Raw genomic sequence first — 17,403 nt, forward strand, 5'->3', positions numbered from 1 at the left:
CCTGGGGTGGGTTAGAAGGGGGTGGTCAGTAGGTCAGAGAGGTTCTCCTGCCCCTCTGCTCTGCCCTGGGGAGACCACACCTGGAATATTGTGTCCAGTTGTGGCCCCTCAGTTCCAGAAGGACAGGGAACTGCTGGAGAGAGTCCAGCGCAGCCACCAAGATGGTGAAGGGAGTGGAGCATCTCCCGTGTGAGGAAAGGCTGAGGGAGCTGGGGCTCTGGAGCTGGAGAAGAGGAGACTGAGGGGTGACCTCATTAATGTTTACAGATATAGAAGGGGTGAGTGTCAGGAGGATGGAGCCAGGCTCTTCTCGGTGACAACCAGTGATAGGACAAGGGGCAATGGGTGCAAACTGGAACACAGGAGATTCCACTTAAATTCGAGAAGAAACTTGTTCGAGGTGAGGGTGTCAGAGCCTGGCCCAGGCTGCCCAGGGAGGTTGTGGAGTCTCCTTCTCTGCAGACATTCAAACCCGCCTGGACACCTTCCTGTGGAACCTCAGCTGGGTGTTCCTGCTCCATGGGGGGATTGCACTGGATGAGCTTTCCAGGGCCCTTCCAATCCCTGACATTCTGGGATTCTGTGATTCTGTGAAATGTGGAAAATAAAATAACTCAGAAAGAAATGCCGATGCCAGTGGTGGTTATGGAAGGGATGCAACTACTGATGGGCGTAGTGCAGGTTAACTCCATTAACCCAAGTGCTCATTTATTGCTCGGTCACGTTGTAGGGTTGGTTGGTCGGTCTTTGAATAATTGGTGAGGAAATTAGGAGCACCATGTTAGATACAGAGATGTTTGCATTAAATCTCATGAAAGACTGTATCTTCTCACTTTAAAAATTCTATCCTTAAGCCTTTGCTTGGATGCCCAAACCAGATTTTGTGTATTTGCAAACGCTTTGTGTAACAATGTGCTTTATACTGCAGGTACTGCTGGTCCTATATATAGTCTGTGGCTCTGGAACAGCAATAACAAACAGGGCACATTAGAGAGTCGCTGGGGTTCTCCATAAAATCCTGGTAAACCAGCAGAAAACAGGTGCTGCTGTGGAACAGGAATGGGGGAAAAACATGGCTATTGTGTATGTTTGCAGGTTATTATATTGTAATTCATTGGATTTTCTAAGGGGAAAACAAAAGAAAGTGAGTAAAGAAAAGCAGCCCTGGGAAGGTTCCTGCCGAGTCCATGGGGAAATTGTCCTCAAACAAGCCTACACGTGCTCCATTAGTGCTCTTGTGGAGGCCAAGCTGGTCAGTCGAGGGTAAGGCTTTCCACTGGAACACTGTAAATGTGCTCTCAAAGATGCTTCCTATTGTCCTTATCTAAATTGTCCATATCTGAATTCAATCTTGAGTTAGCACCATCCCTTTGCCACCAGGAGATGCTTCTGAGAGCCATTGAGAGATGCCTGTGATGTGAGATCAGTGCTAAAGATATTCTAATTTTGTGGTGGTTTACTTCATATTTATTTTTTCCTTTATTTTTATATATATATTTTTAATGTGTCTGATGAATCTAATATTTGTTGTCAAGGCTTTAACTCTTTATTTTGCTGGAATACAGCTTTTCACTTTTGACTTCCCTCTAGTGGTCAATGTGGACTTAGACAATTTCCCACGAGTAACCAACCCATACAGAAAGGTGTTTCAGAGTATTCCAGACAGCCTGGAGGCTTCAGAAATAGATTTATTTTCTTGCCAGTCTGCAGGAGTTATGAGCTGGAAGTACCAAAAGCCAAAATAAGGCATTATTCAGGAGTTTCTCAGTCACTGCCTGGTAAGGGCACCTAACACTGGGAAACCTCTTGATCACAGCCAACCAGGGGCCATCGGGATTTTTCAGTTTGTGTGTTAGAATATTTTTCTTGAAATTAAACCATATAAACCAAGCGTTATAGACCCACAGTGCCCACAATGTGGTTGTTTTTTGTATCTGCTTTTACATATATTGTGTGTGTGTGTGTGTGTGTGTGTGTGTTCGCAGTGCCTGTGTTCTGGAAGTCCAGAGAAATCTACTGACAAGAAGGGATCCATCAGCCATCAACTTCATCCACAAAATTCATTCATCCATCTGTGGAGAACCTCAGTAGCATTTGTGAGCACGGGAGGTGAGTGAGTGTGGTTTTATATCTATATATATTTATTTATCTATCTATTTATTTATTTATTTATGCTGATTCCACTGACCACTGTAACCTATTTCCTACCTGTCTTGTGGCACAAATTCCCCCTGATTTGGATGACAGCTGCCTACTCTCTGCTGCTAGATCTCTGGAGACATCTAATATTCCCCAGATCTTCCTCAGAAGCTAAATATAAAGGATGTTTTTGGAAGAAGATGAGGCATATCTGAATTGCTGACAGTCTTGTATTTAAAATCCACATTGCTTTAATTTTTGCTGTAGCAAATGTCGAGATTAGAACCATCCTGTGACACTTGAACAAACTTCCAGTTTCTGCCTCAAGCAAACTAAGTCATGTTTGGTGCCCTGAACTGGGACATAAGACTGAGGAGATGGGAAAAAAAAGGACTGTCTCCAGGGAAGGAAATGGTTTCAGTAAAGGCCCATAAATGCAAATCTAAGTACTCATTTTAGTAATGCTGGTCTATTATTACAGCCTAAAGGAAGTTCATAATTAAGCTCCTCATCTTCGAGTTGCTCTCAGTGTGAACTTCAGTGTCAGAAATGGTCAGGAATTTATTTCATGATGCAGTTGCAAGTGAGAAAGAACAGCATCACTGAAAAAGCCAAAACTTTTGCCAAAAACATATGCCTGTTTTGTAATGTTCCATCAGGTCCGGTGTGCTGATCAAATATAGAGAGATAGACAGCAAAATTCACATTAGAACCACCGCTATCAGATAGCCACCACAATTACTCTTAGATTTAATGAGACGGCATAGAGGTGATAATTATATTTCAGGCAAATTCCCTGGGCACCAAACTACTCATTGCTCAGGGTGATCTCTGGCAGTCTCTCCAACTGCATGTGCTGTAATGAGAATAAAAAGTTGTGCCCAGGTCCTTCCTGCCTGGTGGGACCAGCATCCCGGTCCAACACTGGGACCAGCATCGTGGTCCAGCAATGGGAGCGGCATCCTCATCCAGCATCCCGGTCCAGCAGTGAGACCGGCATCCTGGTCCAGCAGTGAGACCGGCATCCTGGTCCAGCAGTGGGACCGGCATCCTCATCCAGCATCCCGGTCCAACACTGGGACCAGCATCCTGGTCCAGCAATGGGAGCGGCATCCTCATCCAGCATCCCGGTCCAGCAGTGGGACCGGCATCCTGGTCCAGCAGTGGGACCGGCATCCTCATCCAGCATCCCGGTCCAACACTGGGACCAGCATCCCGGCCCAGCAATGGGACCAGCATCCTCATCCAGCATCCTGGTCCAACACTGGGACCGGCATCCTGGTCCAGCAATGGGAGCAGCATCCTCATTCAGCATCCTGGTCCAGCAGTGGGACCGGCATCCTGGTCCAGCAGTGGGACCGGCATCCTCATCCAGCATCCCGGTCCAACACTGGGACCAGCATCCCGGCCCAGCAATGGGACCAGCATCCTCATCCAGCATCCTGGTCCAACACTGGGACCGGCATCCTGGTCCAGCAATGGGAGCAGCATCCTCATTCAGCATCCTGGTCCAGCAGTGGGACTGGCATCCCAGTCCAGCAGTGGGACCGGCATCCTCATCCAGCATCCTGGTCCAACACTGGGACCGGCATCCCGGTCCAGCAATGGGAGCGGCATCCTCATCCAGCATCCCGGTCCAGCACTGGGACCGGCATCCTGGTCCAGCAGTGGGACCGGCATCCTCATCCAGCATCCCGGTCCAACACTGGGACCAGCATCCCGGCCCAGCAATGGGACCAGCATCCTCATCCAGCATCCTGGTCCAACACTGGGACCGGCATCCTGGTCCAGCAATGGGAGCAGCATCCTCATTCAGCATCCTGGTCCAGCAGTGGGACCGGCATCCTGGTCCAGCAGTGGGACCGGCATCCTCATCCAGCATCCTGGTCCAACACTGGGACCAGCATCCCGGTCCAGCAATGGGAGCGGCATCCTCATCCAGCATCCCGGTCCAGCACTGGGACCGGCATCCTGGTCCAGCAGTGGGACCGGCATCCTGGTCCAGCAGTGGCACCGGCATCCTCATCCAGCATCCCGGTCCAACACTGGGACCAACATCCCGGTCCAGCAGTGGGACCGGCATCCTCATCCAGCATCCCGGTCCAACACTGGGACCAGCATCCCGGTCCAGCAATGGGAGCGGCATCCTCATCCAGCATCGTGGTCCAGCACTGGACCATCATCCTGGTCCAGCACTGGGACCCGGATGCTGGGATGCTACTTCCCTTTGCATCTTCATTTTCCTGTGCCCTGGGCAAGTCGTTTTTTTCCCCTTTCTGCTCCGTTTTCCAGTCTGCAAAACTCCAGTGTTAATGGTTAACGCACTGGGATTTTAGAGATCGTAACCTACAGAAGCAACAATAAAGTGCTTTAGGTTGTTTGGGTGGAAGCTGCTACGGAAATGTAAAATATCCTTTTTTTTTTTCTCCCCCTGAATTTTCTTTTATATTTAGGTAGTTAGGAACTGATTCGGTGCTGTGCTCTGTTTTCGCCACTCTCCTGTTTTCTTCTCCTACGTTATCTGCTGTGTTGTGGTTCACGAGCTGATTCAGTTTCCTCTTTAATCACTGATATTACTTGCCTCAAAACCTCTTGGAATAGTTTGCTCCGTGTGACAGCTGCGTGCCAACAGAGCAGTTTTATCTCACATCTCTGCGTAGGGGTAAATACTTGTGATTTCAGAGTGCAGAAAGGGAAAATACATTAATTTCTGAGGCTCGGAGGTTGCTGCCCGCCTGGGTAATATTTTGGACTGTAAATCTAACAGTATCAGTGAGAAAAAAGTATTCACATACGTGATAATTAATAAATAATAGTCTATTTTTGTTATTATTATACAGATAGACTAAAAGACACATACACCTTGTGATTTTCAGGCTTTTCTGCTGGATGTGGTGTGAAAATTCATGTTTAGGGAGCAAGAGAGGAGTTGCTGTGCTCCGGCTTTGATCCGCTGCCCGCAGACGGAAAGGTTTGTGTTGACTTTGTGGGCTGTGAGCAGTCAGACTGCACGATATTAACAATCCAGATGCTGAGGAGCGGGGTCAAGAAGCACTTTTTACTTTGTTCAATGATGCCATCAGAAATGGGACATAATAAGTTGGGGTTTTTTTATTTGGTTGGGTGATGAATAAAAGCTGGGTAGAAGCAGACTTACCTCATTGTAGGAGAAGAAAATCATCCTGTAGTTCAGAGTAAAGGGATAATAACATGGGTAGCTTATGAAAATGGGATGCTAGAAAATGGGTGATAAAATTACGTTGCTGATCATCTGCCTTTGCTGGCATTGTTTTACAAAATTCACTAAAAATATATGTATTATTCTGCAAAATTTTTAGCTGAGTGGATCGAATTCAGCTGTTAGTGCAGGCTTGATTTTGGGGCGGCTTTGGCCACCATTGACCTCCCTAGTGCCTTCTGGTTTACACTGCACATTTACACAGGTATCATTCAAAGTGGTATCAAATAATTTCTCACCTTCAAAAGCTCAGAAGTTCCTTTTCTATGACTCATTTTAGCATTGAAAAATTAATTAGTAAAATAGGTAGCATAGTCTTGCTGCATCTGTGTCCCTGTATTTTTCTAATGTAAAAATGCGATATTTTTTTGAAAGTCTGTAAAGCTCTAAGACAAAATATGAAGTTAATGTGACAGGCGAAGTTTCAGGACAGAATGCATCTAAAATCTTGTTTTCTTGCACCGGCATTTCCATATAGAAGGGGATTCGCATCATGATAACCTTGTGAAGTAGGTAAATGGTCTCATTAGTGATTTGTTGTAATAATTAATTGTTATTTAGGCGCACTGAGGAGTGCTCCAGTGGTGCTCACTGCCCTAGAATATGCAGAATTAGTGGGGTGAACATCACTAAAAACAGTTCCAGAGACATCCAACCTATAAAGACAGTAATGAGTTAAAGATAAAAATCTGTGACATTTGACTGTTCTTTTTCCTGGCCTGATTTATCTATAATTCAGGCTGCTTAACTTAACTTAAACACAGATACCACAGTCGGGGTATTTGTTAAAGCACTAAGCTGACAAGTACAGAGCACCGGCCATTATTTCTGGTGGAGAGTCAGAGGTTTGAGCGATTCATTTTGCCGCCCGGCACCACCATTCCTTGAATTCCCCAAGCTTTCCATAGGGTTTCCTCAAGGACAGCGATCATGTCTGAGCTGCGGTGGTGACAGATGGGATCCAACCTGTCATGTGATGGATAACGCCGGAGCCACCGCACTTAATCCTTCTAATACTAATAGTGGCATTATCATAGAGATTTATGAGAATGTCAGTTCCAAGTTCCCAGTTCCATTCATGGGTTTTTAAAACTTCAGCTGCAAAAAACATGCATCCATCCCATTAATTCTAATTATCATGGTTCATCTTCTCAGCAGTTTTGTACTCCGGAACCTTTCAGTGCAAATTAACGTACCAAAAAAGTGTATTAATTAATATTTGTAGCTTTTAATTTCTGCAAGAGTGTTGTCTGGAAGCAGCTGGCAGTACAGGGCCGCTGCTATTGAATCTTTGCCAAACAAGTGCAGATGTAATTTTGTTATCTCTTGCTTAGTCATTTACGCAAATTAATTTGAACAATTAGCCTTTTACTGGTCCTTCATGAATCATGCAAAAGGGATCTGCCAAAAAATTGCTAGTTGACAGAAAAGAATTGGTTAACGTTGTAAATCGTGCAGAAAGGTATTACTGTGTTTGGGATGAAATACAACTTCATGAAAAATTGTCAAAGACCAATAGTTTTATTTTTGGTGCACGTTACCAATTTACACTGTTGGTTATTGTTAGAGGAAAAAAACCTAAATAGTGAGCAGTAGAAATCTGACAAGTTTGTTTTGGATGAATAGCAAAAATGTTAAGTTTCTTGCCTAAATGTTTTGTCCTCACGGTTTGCAAAGATGTGATGAGTTTTGGGTTGTTATTTTTGAGAGGAGGTTCCCGGTGAGGTTGGACACCCCAAAGGAGCAGGTTTGCTCATCCTCTGGAAAAACCACCCAAATCTTTAGTTTCTTTGGACAACATTCTAAAGGAGTCTGTTATCTTGCCTAAATATCTATACTCTTAATAAAACAGGTTTCTACACATAAACTGTGGCCTTGACTTAAAGAGACACGGGAATTTGGCTTCAGGCGCCTCACAACGTGTCTGAGCTAGAACTTTATTTAATGTTGAGAATGCCAACTTCTATGTGAAGGCTGAGTTTGAATGGTGGTAAACTCAGATGGTTCAAGGAATTGTATCATTGCTCTTTTCTTAAATATAAAACTTATTTTTAGTTAGATAAGCCAAATAATCCAGGTTGTCAGCAGAGACGTTGAATAATGCTGGGAATGAAAATCTATCTCATTTACTGGTATCGCAGAGTATATACTTTTTATTTTTTTACTAAAAATTCTTATATATCCTTTTGGTTTAAATTGTACTGCATAAATCTAAGCTTTGTGCTGTTCTTAAATGTGACCCTCAGGTGGTTTTTACAACATGACCATGGCATCACGGCCAAGTTAATTGTTACCTGTCCCTTCCATTTCCCCATTGAGAGAATTCTTGCAATATGACTGGAAGTGCTGTAACATCTCTCGTCGAACGAAAAACCTTGTTACCTGATGGTCCGTTGCATACAGAACTAAGTGCGTTGGAATGTTTTTACTGATATATTTAAATAAAAGCTCACCATTTTGTCCAGCCACTTCGCCACCTCACCTGTCTGGATGTGATGAAGATGCACTGCAGGTTGGCCCTGCAGAACAGGTAAAGCTTTTGGAGCTCGCTGGGGCACCAACAGGACTTGCAGCCCTGGTTCCCAGAGGCTTTCCTGGTGTGTCGGCTGTTGCTGGGGGAATAACTTTGGAATTAAATCCTTGTTTTGCGGAAATCGCACTCGAGCTCAAACAAATGCTGACTCTTTGTTGGCTCAGCCAGACAGTCCTGTGCAAATTCCATCACTCTGGCAGGGGAAGGTACGCGTCCCTTTCCCTCTAATTGTTTTTTACAAGCTGCGATTTCTCAGTCTGTATTGTTATTTCCATTTGTCCATTTGATTGCGGAGAGAAGAGACCAGATGTTGTGTGACAAATCATAGCTATTTGCAATCTGTTGGAATTCTTATAAATTGTACCGGGGATCATTTTCTGATAACTGATCCTGCAATCACTTATGCACGTGCATCACTTAGAGCATGAGATGTCCTATTGAAGACTGTGGATCTATTCATATGCTTAAATTAAGCACGCATCATGCGCATTTGTGTAAATGTTTGTGTTGTGAGCTGTGCTGATATTTAGAACTCGCCTGTTAGATTCACCATCGCATTAATTTACATTTAATCAAATCGCAGATTATTAGTGCACTGTAAAACTTGAAATCAGCTAATGTTTTTTTATTGTAATAGCATATGTATGGCTGAAAATTTGGCTGAAGTTTGGCTGAACAGGGAGATCCAATTCTGTTTACTGATTTGTAATTCACAGCAAATAGTTCCTTCAATAAAGTGCATCAAACCCAGCCGTGTTATCTGTCTGTTTTTAGGATCTGTGGCTAATCAGGGAAGTGGTCTCTCACTGACACACTGAGAAGAATGAAGTTAGTTCTTCTATAATTGAAAGTATCAGTAGTAAACTTGGCTGGAGCTTGATTAATGGTATATTAAAATCAGAGTCTTCATGGTGAGTGCTAGATAAGGAGTTTTGGGCAAATTACTTGGTTACTGGGAAACCTCTAAATTTTAATCATGGAGACACTTCAGCATCATTAGGAACTGAAAAAGACAATGGGCACTGGGAGGAAGTTGTGTGAATTGATGTGCTTTTCAGTCTCTTCTTCTGTGGAGATATTGAGTGATGCATGGGCCGCAATCGAGAATCCTCTTGCTCCCCATGCTTTTGATTGCTGTTGTTATAATTTAATATTATACAGTTCTTTATGATCATGGAAATCAGATGAGTTAGTTGCAAAAGATGAAAGGTTTTAGTATAAGAAAAATTAGTTTAACATGTTGTTTTCTCCGTGCTGTTTGGCTGGATAGCAAAATGGAGGGACTGTAACTTGTATTTCAAACTAGCGGAAATAAAGAAACATGATCCTTTACACACAGTTATTGTTTAATGTGATAATAACATTAAGAATGTCAAACATACATGTACATGACATTTTGAAGTCCATTCTTGTATACTGAGCATGTGCGTATCTGTAACCTATATGGGTGCTTGTATGTAATATCTGTGATGCTTCTGTATTTATAGACGTGTGAAGTCCTATAATAGGGCCTTATGAGGATACATATGGAATGTAGATGTCTCTCCAGGGTGACAGATCCAACTCAAACAAGTGCTAATAAAACCGATACACTCAACTCCTATGGTCACATCTTTTGTTTCTGCCTGGGATTTTCGAGCGACTCCAAGGGTGTTGGGCTCTCGGCTCCAATAGGATTAAACAGACTAGAAATACTCGACAGATTTGAAGTGGTGGCCTGGGCTATCAAATTCAGTCCTTGACTTTTCCAGGCAAGCAGGCGATGGAACTGGGTTCATACAGTGACCACTCTAATTTAAAGTCAGGTCATTTGTTTGCCTCCAGTACTACTGTGGGGGAACCGTTCTCCTGTCTGAAAATGTCACTTAGACATATTCTTCTAATAGTCTGAATTTATCTGTAGCCAGTGAATGCCTATTTATATTTGTGCCAGCATTGTCTAGTGATTTTAAGTAGTTTTAACCCCAGCCTTCCTTCATTTTGCTGGACCAAATAAAGCACTTTTTGTTTTGTTCTCATCGCTTAAGAGAGGTTGGACTTTGGCCTCAATATCCTTTCTCTGTATTTTGATGACTTTTCCTGCTGTGTATGGACAATCAGAAGCACCAAATAATCCCAACATGGTGCTAACATGACCTTCTACAACAGTATTCCTATTTGTAATGAGAACACTATTCCTTCCCTATCCTGCCATACATCTTCATGGGTGCGTTGCATCAGTAGCTCATAGTCAGCACTTAGCTTTCCTCCTCCATTTCCAAGCAATAAGTTCAAGTTGTCAGCAAAAATACTGATTATTCACCCCTAAATTCCTGAATTTGCAGTTTCGTCTTACTAAATGTTATCCTACTTCTGTCGTTGCGGTCCCTAGATCATTTAATTTACCTATAGTCTGATATTTCTTTGGATTGGGGTGCCCTCTAAATTCATGTCATAAAAAAACTGTAATTGGAATATGAGCATTCTCTGTCAAGTTAATTATCATAATTGTTAAATAAGATCGATTCTGACACCTAGGTAACGTGGGATTAAAAGTAATTTGTCCAAAGTCACATTGGAGTGCTGGCGAGAAGATGGTCTAAATCCCAGTGTGTTCTCTCTATTAGAGAAACAGTAATTTTCTTTCTAAAGGCAAATTTGCTGGGAAACGTGCTAGAAAACTGTAAGCAAGGAAAGGGTTTCTTTCTTGCTGCAACAAAACTGTTTGCAGGAAAATAAACTTCTTTTGGCAATATGTGCATCAGTTTTTATAGGGGAAGCTTGTTGGGTTTAAGCTGGAGTCGCAGCTCTCACAAAGGGAAACTCTCAGCCTGTTTCACTGGCTGAAAATTCAGTGTGTAACGTGTTCATATAGGATGGAGGAACCATAAACCCAAGCTGTTTGCTTTAAGAAGGCATAGTAAGAATGGACAAGGGGGTCTTTCCCTGTGACTGTCCTATTCACCCATTCACTCGCTTTCTTGCTGATGCTGATGAGAAACATGGGGCAAGGAAACCATTTTCCATCCAAAATCGCCACAGGCTGGAGGCTGAATTCTGGCCACAGAAGAGAAAATGCCAAACCAAAAAGTGAGAGGAAGAAACACATCCTGGCAGGGTGAGTTGTGCTTTGCTTTTGTTGTTGTTGTTTTCTTTTAATAGAAGATGTGTACTTAGGAATTGAGAATATTAGAACAAGTCCTAGGGGGTTATAGATCTAATGGAAGGCGATAAAGTTGTTGTAAAAACATATCATTTATTAAATTTTCTCATTCAGATGCTTATTATATGATTTACGATGACTTAAGCTTATTACGTGCCCCTTTTTAATTTGTCACATAATTATTGTGCATATCTAGAGAGCCATGCAGCAAGTGAGTAAATATATTCAGAACAGATAAAATGCTAGAAGTGGCCACTCCAATCAACTCATCTACCTTTATTTACAGTGCAACCCTTTAATTTCAACCAATATCAGGTCATTCCAAATGCGTATATTGCTATAGAATATAGCTACATGGTATGTGCAGCACATATTTCAGAAACATTCTTGATGTACAGGATTTTAGAAAGTAGCATTGCATAGATATTTGTATGTACATACGGCTGAATATAGATAGGGCCATATTCCCAGTGGTGTATAATGTCCTGTGATTTCAGACACCTCATTTCATATTTACACAGTCTAATTGCGATCTTAAAACTGGAGGAAGATTTGAGGCCTATAAAAATGGAATGCTTAGCTAGTGTAGGCTAGAGTTGACTTATCAGCCTCACTGAAGAGTAGTCTATGTGTGATAGACTTGAGTTATTTCTTAGGTTCAGACTGTTAATACAGAAAGATGCATGAAAGGTTAAAATGAGAGCCTGTATTGAATTTTGAAAGTGCAGTGGCCTCAAGTTGCGCCAGGGGAGGTTGAGGTTGGATCTGGGGAACAATTTCTTCCCCAAAGGGCTGTGGGGCATTGGAACAGGCTGCCCAGGGCAGTGCTGGAGTCACCATCCCTGGAGGGCTGGACAGAGAGACATGAGGTTCTCAGAACATGGAGCAGTGCCAGGGCTGGGGGAATGGTTGGACTTGATGATCTTGAGGGTCTATTCCAACCAAAATGATTCTATGATCCTGCCTGATGGGAAGGGGCAGGGCAATCCATGGCGTTACGCCAATTCACTTCCTAAAGCCATGTCTTTTTGATTTTCATAGACTGAGGTCTCCTCCTCTATTCTTCTCCCTCTCCCCTCTTCCCTTTTTCCTCTTCCCTTTCTCCTCTCTTCCTCTCCTCCCTCTCTTCCTCTCCTCTCTTCCTCTCTTCCTCTTTTTATTTTTCTTTCTTTCTTTGCTACCATATCACTGGGAGAGGAGAAAAATCAGGAAAATATTCTGATTAAAGATCTATCGTAAATTAATGAACAAAAGTGCGATCCTAGCACTTCATGCTAGAGTGGAACATTTAAAAAAATCATGAAGTGAAACATAAGAACACTAGAAAAGTTTGGATTGGAGCATAAAAATTATTTGGAAGGCACTGCGCTAATCAACAGCAAATGTAAGAATCATTTAGGTTGATAGGGCAGTGAATGACTTGTATTTTTTTATATTGGAGTTTTTCAATCAGCGTCTTCTGAACATGGTTTTTCATTATGATAATGATGATGGGATTAATTATCGCCATGAGAACAAGTGATAATGGTACTTTGAACTGTATTTGTCACCATCTGACACAGGCTATTACTTGTTTTTACGTTCTGCAGGATGTGTGTGCACTGAGAGGTGCTGACTTTCTCACTGAACGGTGGGGTAGATGGCAAGGAGATGTCAAAGGAGGACAAATATGGACTGGGCAGGGTGGCCACCTTTTCACTAAGGTGTTACCTGGTGGCTTTAGGGTATCACTGGGAGAATAATTGAATTTAGTCCTTGGGAATAACATTCAGCTCCAGTGAATACTTTAAACATGATGTCTAAGTGAAAATATGTGGTTACCTTCAAAGACATAATACCCTTGCTTAAGTCAAATTTCCAAAGGCCATTTGCGAAACTGTTACCAAATTAAGAAAGTTTATTTTAACCCATGCTAAAGGGGGAACATAAACCAGAGTGGTGGTCAAAGTGAGACAAGGTAATGTGGCTACAGAACTTCTCACCAGCGGGAATAAATGCCCGAGTCTCAGACCATTTCCTGACCGAGAAGTGGTGTGGGGTGGCTGGCCAGAGTCAAACCTGATGTTGGGGTTGATTCTGCCTTCACATGGGATGTCCAACTTTACAACTAAACTATTCTTAAATCACATTTCTGATTCTCCTGTATATACCTGATGAACTTGCTGTCAGAAGAAAAAATCACTTGAAATTTGTTATGTGTACAGTTTTATCCTCTATCTACTACTTATGTGAATTGAAGAAATAATTTTCTGTCTAAGAACCATACCAGGACAATTTGTTTTTCAAATGAATGGTTACCCATACAGGAGAATGTACTGTTGAACTTCTTTCCTTGCAATTAAATTTAATCAACGGATACCCATATAGGAAAATGTGCTCCTGAACTTCTTTCCTTGCAATTAAATTTATTCAAGGGACGTGTAAGCAGCTTCTAGTGCTATTTAGTATCTCTTACTATACTAACTAATTAACGTATAACTGACATACACGTACTCAGCTTTCATAATGTTATCCGATTAATAAGCAGTAACTACCTCGGTAAATCAAAATTAAATGCCTACTTATGACAGTAAGTTTAGAACCCTCCTGCCTAGAGACTTAACATTGATTGATTCATTAAATATTGCATTGTCATAGGAAGATTAGTGAAAAAAAAACCCACCTTGTGAGTTGCTCTGTCTTTTGTTCTATATGTGAAGTTTCATACCAACGTTTCACTGAAGGAGTGAAAGCTGTAAATAGTGGTTTTGGCTGTCAATAGTGGTTGTGTAGCCAGTGACCATGGGCTGGAGGAAGGGACGGGCTGTCCATCAGATAGGGAAAAAGGGACGTCAGAGCAATTTGTCACTTTCTGGATTTATGAGCCCATTTTGCAGCTAATTAATACCCCTGCTGGAACTATCCAAAATCCTGCTGGTGATTTCATAAAACTTCCTGGAAGCTTGATTAAGGGTGAAGAAATAAAATATCTCCAAGAGGCTGGAAGAAAAGAAAGGCAGCCTTCTTATGGAAAGATAAATGCATCTGGAGGAGAAATTTAAGTGCTTAATTCTCATGAAGATTCACAAAGTCCTCCTTTTCCTGCAGATTTCCCCATTGGTAATGTCAGAATGACACAACAATCCTCAATTTTAGGTCACACGTGAAAGTTTAGTAGAAGAAGCAGCTCTCCTAGTGTGAAGCTTTCCATTCCAGCTATACTAGGCTATTTTGGCTACCTCCCTGATACTTAATAACACAAGTATTTGTCATTTATGTTTGACAAATATGTAGTTTTCTAGTGCAATGAAACCACTCTCCAGGGAGATATTCAGTATTATATTATTTTTCAGAACTGCCTCTCTCCCATACTTCCAGATGTACAGCCAGCTTCACCGCATCAGCATTACAATTGTTAACTATTCCAGTATTTCTCATATGTTCCGACTCACATTTTTGCCATTTTATACTCATTAAACTCCAGCAGACGTTGCACAGAGTGCTGATTAGGTGAAGATACCTTGAACAATGAAGGCCAAATGGACAGGGTGATTAGTTCATGGAGCTGTAGGTGGGTAAGTGAAGGAATGTGAGGGATTGGGAAGGCAGATGGTTAGTCTAATGTCTTATTTCTGTAATATAAATGGTTTTATGCAGAAAATGAGAAAGAATTACAGTGGTAGAGCTATATATCTCTATCTGTCAAATGTAAGAAGTTGGAAAACATTTACGTATCTTTTACTGGTCTGGTTTCTAATGTTTCCTTGACTTGGTATTTATTTACAGTGTGCCCCCTATCTTCAGTGTGGGGTGTTTTGGTGGGTGTTGTTTCTCTGGGGGTTTTGTTTGGTTGGTTGTTTTTTCCTTTTGTTTTGTATTTTTTTCAGATGTTGAAGTCTATTCCTTGTGAAATAGAATAAAATTAGCGAAATACAATATATAAGTTGCATTTCAGGTCACGGTGAGCCTCCGCTTATGGTAAAATATGTATAAAAACTGTGTTGGCCCTGAGCTTACTTCTACATAGAGGAGTTTTTTGCTGTTTAAAAAGAAAACCCACAACAACAAACAAACCCAACACAAATAAGGAACACCAAACAAACAAAACACAAAAATCTATTCTAAGGACAAGCATCTAACCCAGTGATTATTTTTTTCTTTACTGTGAAACTCTTCTTTCTTGTCACCATGTTAACCTGAAAAAAGATAAAGATACATCTTCGTTTTCCTTTTACCAATCATTCCTTTTTAACTCGTTCCTATAATAGTCTGTTTTAAGCAACGACTCTGACAGCAAAACCTATGAGGGTTTTCAAATTCAATAACCAAGGCTGGAAAGGAGACATCCCTCATCTCAACTTGGGCTGAGTAACTGCAGATCCTTAACATCACCCTCTACACTGGAGGTCTTCGAAGTCATCAATCTGCTGGAAATACGCTGACAGCTCCGAGTGGTTCTGTAGTGTCTAAAATGTGCTGCTCGAAGAGCGTGGTGTTCTTAGGTCTCTTTGAAAGAGGTGATTTGTGAGGTGGAAGGTTGAGCTTTCTGCTCCTGCCGCACCATATGTGTGTCTTTGGTAGCACCGTAGCCGTGGTCCCAATGTACCGAGAACAGGAGCCCTGTGCTCGGGTGGAAACGATCCATCTCTCCAACGTTAGGAGATGATAAAGTGCATGTGCACTCATCACCAGTAAGAAAATTGAAAGGATTTTGAAGAGTTTGCAGAACACAAACTTGGCTGTGTACCTGTGCATCCTCCTTCTGGTCCGCCTACACCCCCAAGAGCACTTGCTGCAGTCTGATCTTGATGTGGGAACATTTTGGGATGGTTTGAAGCAATTGCTGTGTGGTTTGTCTTTGTGTCCCATACTGGCCAGAACTGATCCGTGTGTTTCCAGCGTTACCGTTTCCCTGCCAGATCTGCCTTTCCTCCTGAGCTGGTTTTTGCTAAACTCCCAGAGCAATTTTGAAGCTATAGGGATTTATTTGGAATAAGTTTTTGGTATTTTTCAGTTGGAACGGTCTCTCTTCTGTTGTTTTGCTAAAGTACTTTTTAACAGTGCTCTTACAACAACTTCCTCATATAATATCAACTATTTTTAGCTGTGCCAATGGAAGTTGTGTATGTGTGCTCACAGTAGAGAAATTATATGAATATAATGTGAATGCTGATCTTCATACACTGGTGAATTTGAGAGGTAGCAGGATGTGTTCTGTAAAAGTTTATATGTCTCTTATTGTTTTTTATCTCTAACATACGATGTTTGTCTTTACAAGGGAATAGGAAAAGGTGTTGCACTCAGAGCTTATTCCTTTTCATACAGAAAAGTGTTTAATTTAATTACCCCTCCTGGAGGAATCTACTAATGAATCTTATTAGTGCACCCTGCTACAAAAAATTAGTTATGTATACACACGCATGATTTTGTTAGTTTGTTTGTTATATGCTAATCACTGCTTCATTCTGTGAGAGGTTTCAAACTAAGGTGCCACTTGTTTTCCCAGTAATAGTGAGAGTCCTCCAGGTACTTTCGTTCCCAGCATGATACCCTTTCTTTTTTTGTTACACATGTGTGTCTGTGTATTTAAGGAAAGACAACATTGCCTCTTCTTCAAAGATTATTTGCTATAATAGGGAATAGACTGATAATTTTTTCAGCAAATAAAGTCCGTGACACTTAGTATGTCTGACATAGGAAAGGCCAGTGTCCCACACTAGGAGGAACATCTTTTGGTGGTCTCCCAGCAGAGATGGAGCTCATGGCAACTGACCTGTGTGAAATTCTGTCCGTGATTCCTCCAGGTCAATGCAATTGCCAGCGTTATAAATCAATCCCATGTCAAAATTGATTGCTTGGTTGAAACGGAGTTAGGTGAAACAGGGCTTCTGTCCTGGGGTGATGTTTTAGCTGAAGGAGAAAGTAGCGCTCTACCATGACACATGGAAGAGGTGAACACACTGAGGATTTTGCATGAGAAATGCTGGGAGATGTGAGAGGGAATCTGCTACAGAGCTGTTTTCTAAGCAGAAAACAGATGAGCTGTGGTAGCTGCTACTTATCCCTAAATAAAGATAAAATCATAGAATTACAGACTAGTTTGTGTTGCAAGGAACCTTCAAAACCCATCCAGTGCCCCTCCTGCCACGAGCAGGGACATCTTCACCAGCTCAGGTTGCTCAGAGCCCCGTCCAGCCTGGCCTGGGATGTCTCCAGGGATGGTTCAGCCACCACCTCTCTGCCCAACCTGGGCCAGGCTCTCACCACCCTCAGGGCAACAATTTCCTCCTCATGTCCAGCCTGAATCTCCCTCCTTTCGTTTAAAACCATCACCCCTTGTTCTGTCATAACACACCCTTCTAAAAAGTCTGA

The 17,403-nt window shown here is 42.1% G+C and overlaps 1 long non-coding RNA gene across 1 annotated transcript in view; it reads left to right on the forward strand.

The window, feature by feature from the left end:
- LOC139828388 (uncharacterized) overlaps positions 1-9,455 on the forward strand; it is a 200,715-nt gene extending 191,260 nt beyond the window's left edge. Inside the window, exons 5-7 of the long non-coding RNA XR_011739916.1 lie at positions 1,986-2,109; positions 5,016-5,110; positions 7,624-9,455. This is a non-coding gene — a long non-coding RNA (uncharacterized lncRNA). The remainder of the gene's footprint in view (positions 1-1,985; positions 2,110-5,015; positions 5,111-7,623) is intronic.
- Positions 9,456-17,403: the final 7,948 nt, after the last annotated feature.

The sequence above is a fragment of the Patagioenas fasciata genome, chromosome 7 (genome assembly GCF_037038585.1).
Source record: "Patagioenas fasciata isolate bPatFas1 chromosome 7, bPatFas1.hap1, whole genome shotgun sequence".
In the NCBI taxonomy this organism is placed as follows: Eukaryota; Metazoa; Chordata; class Aves; order Columbiformes; family Columbidae; genus Patagioenas; species Patagioenas fasciata.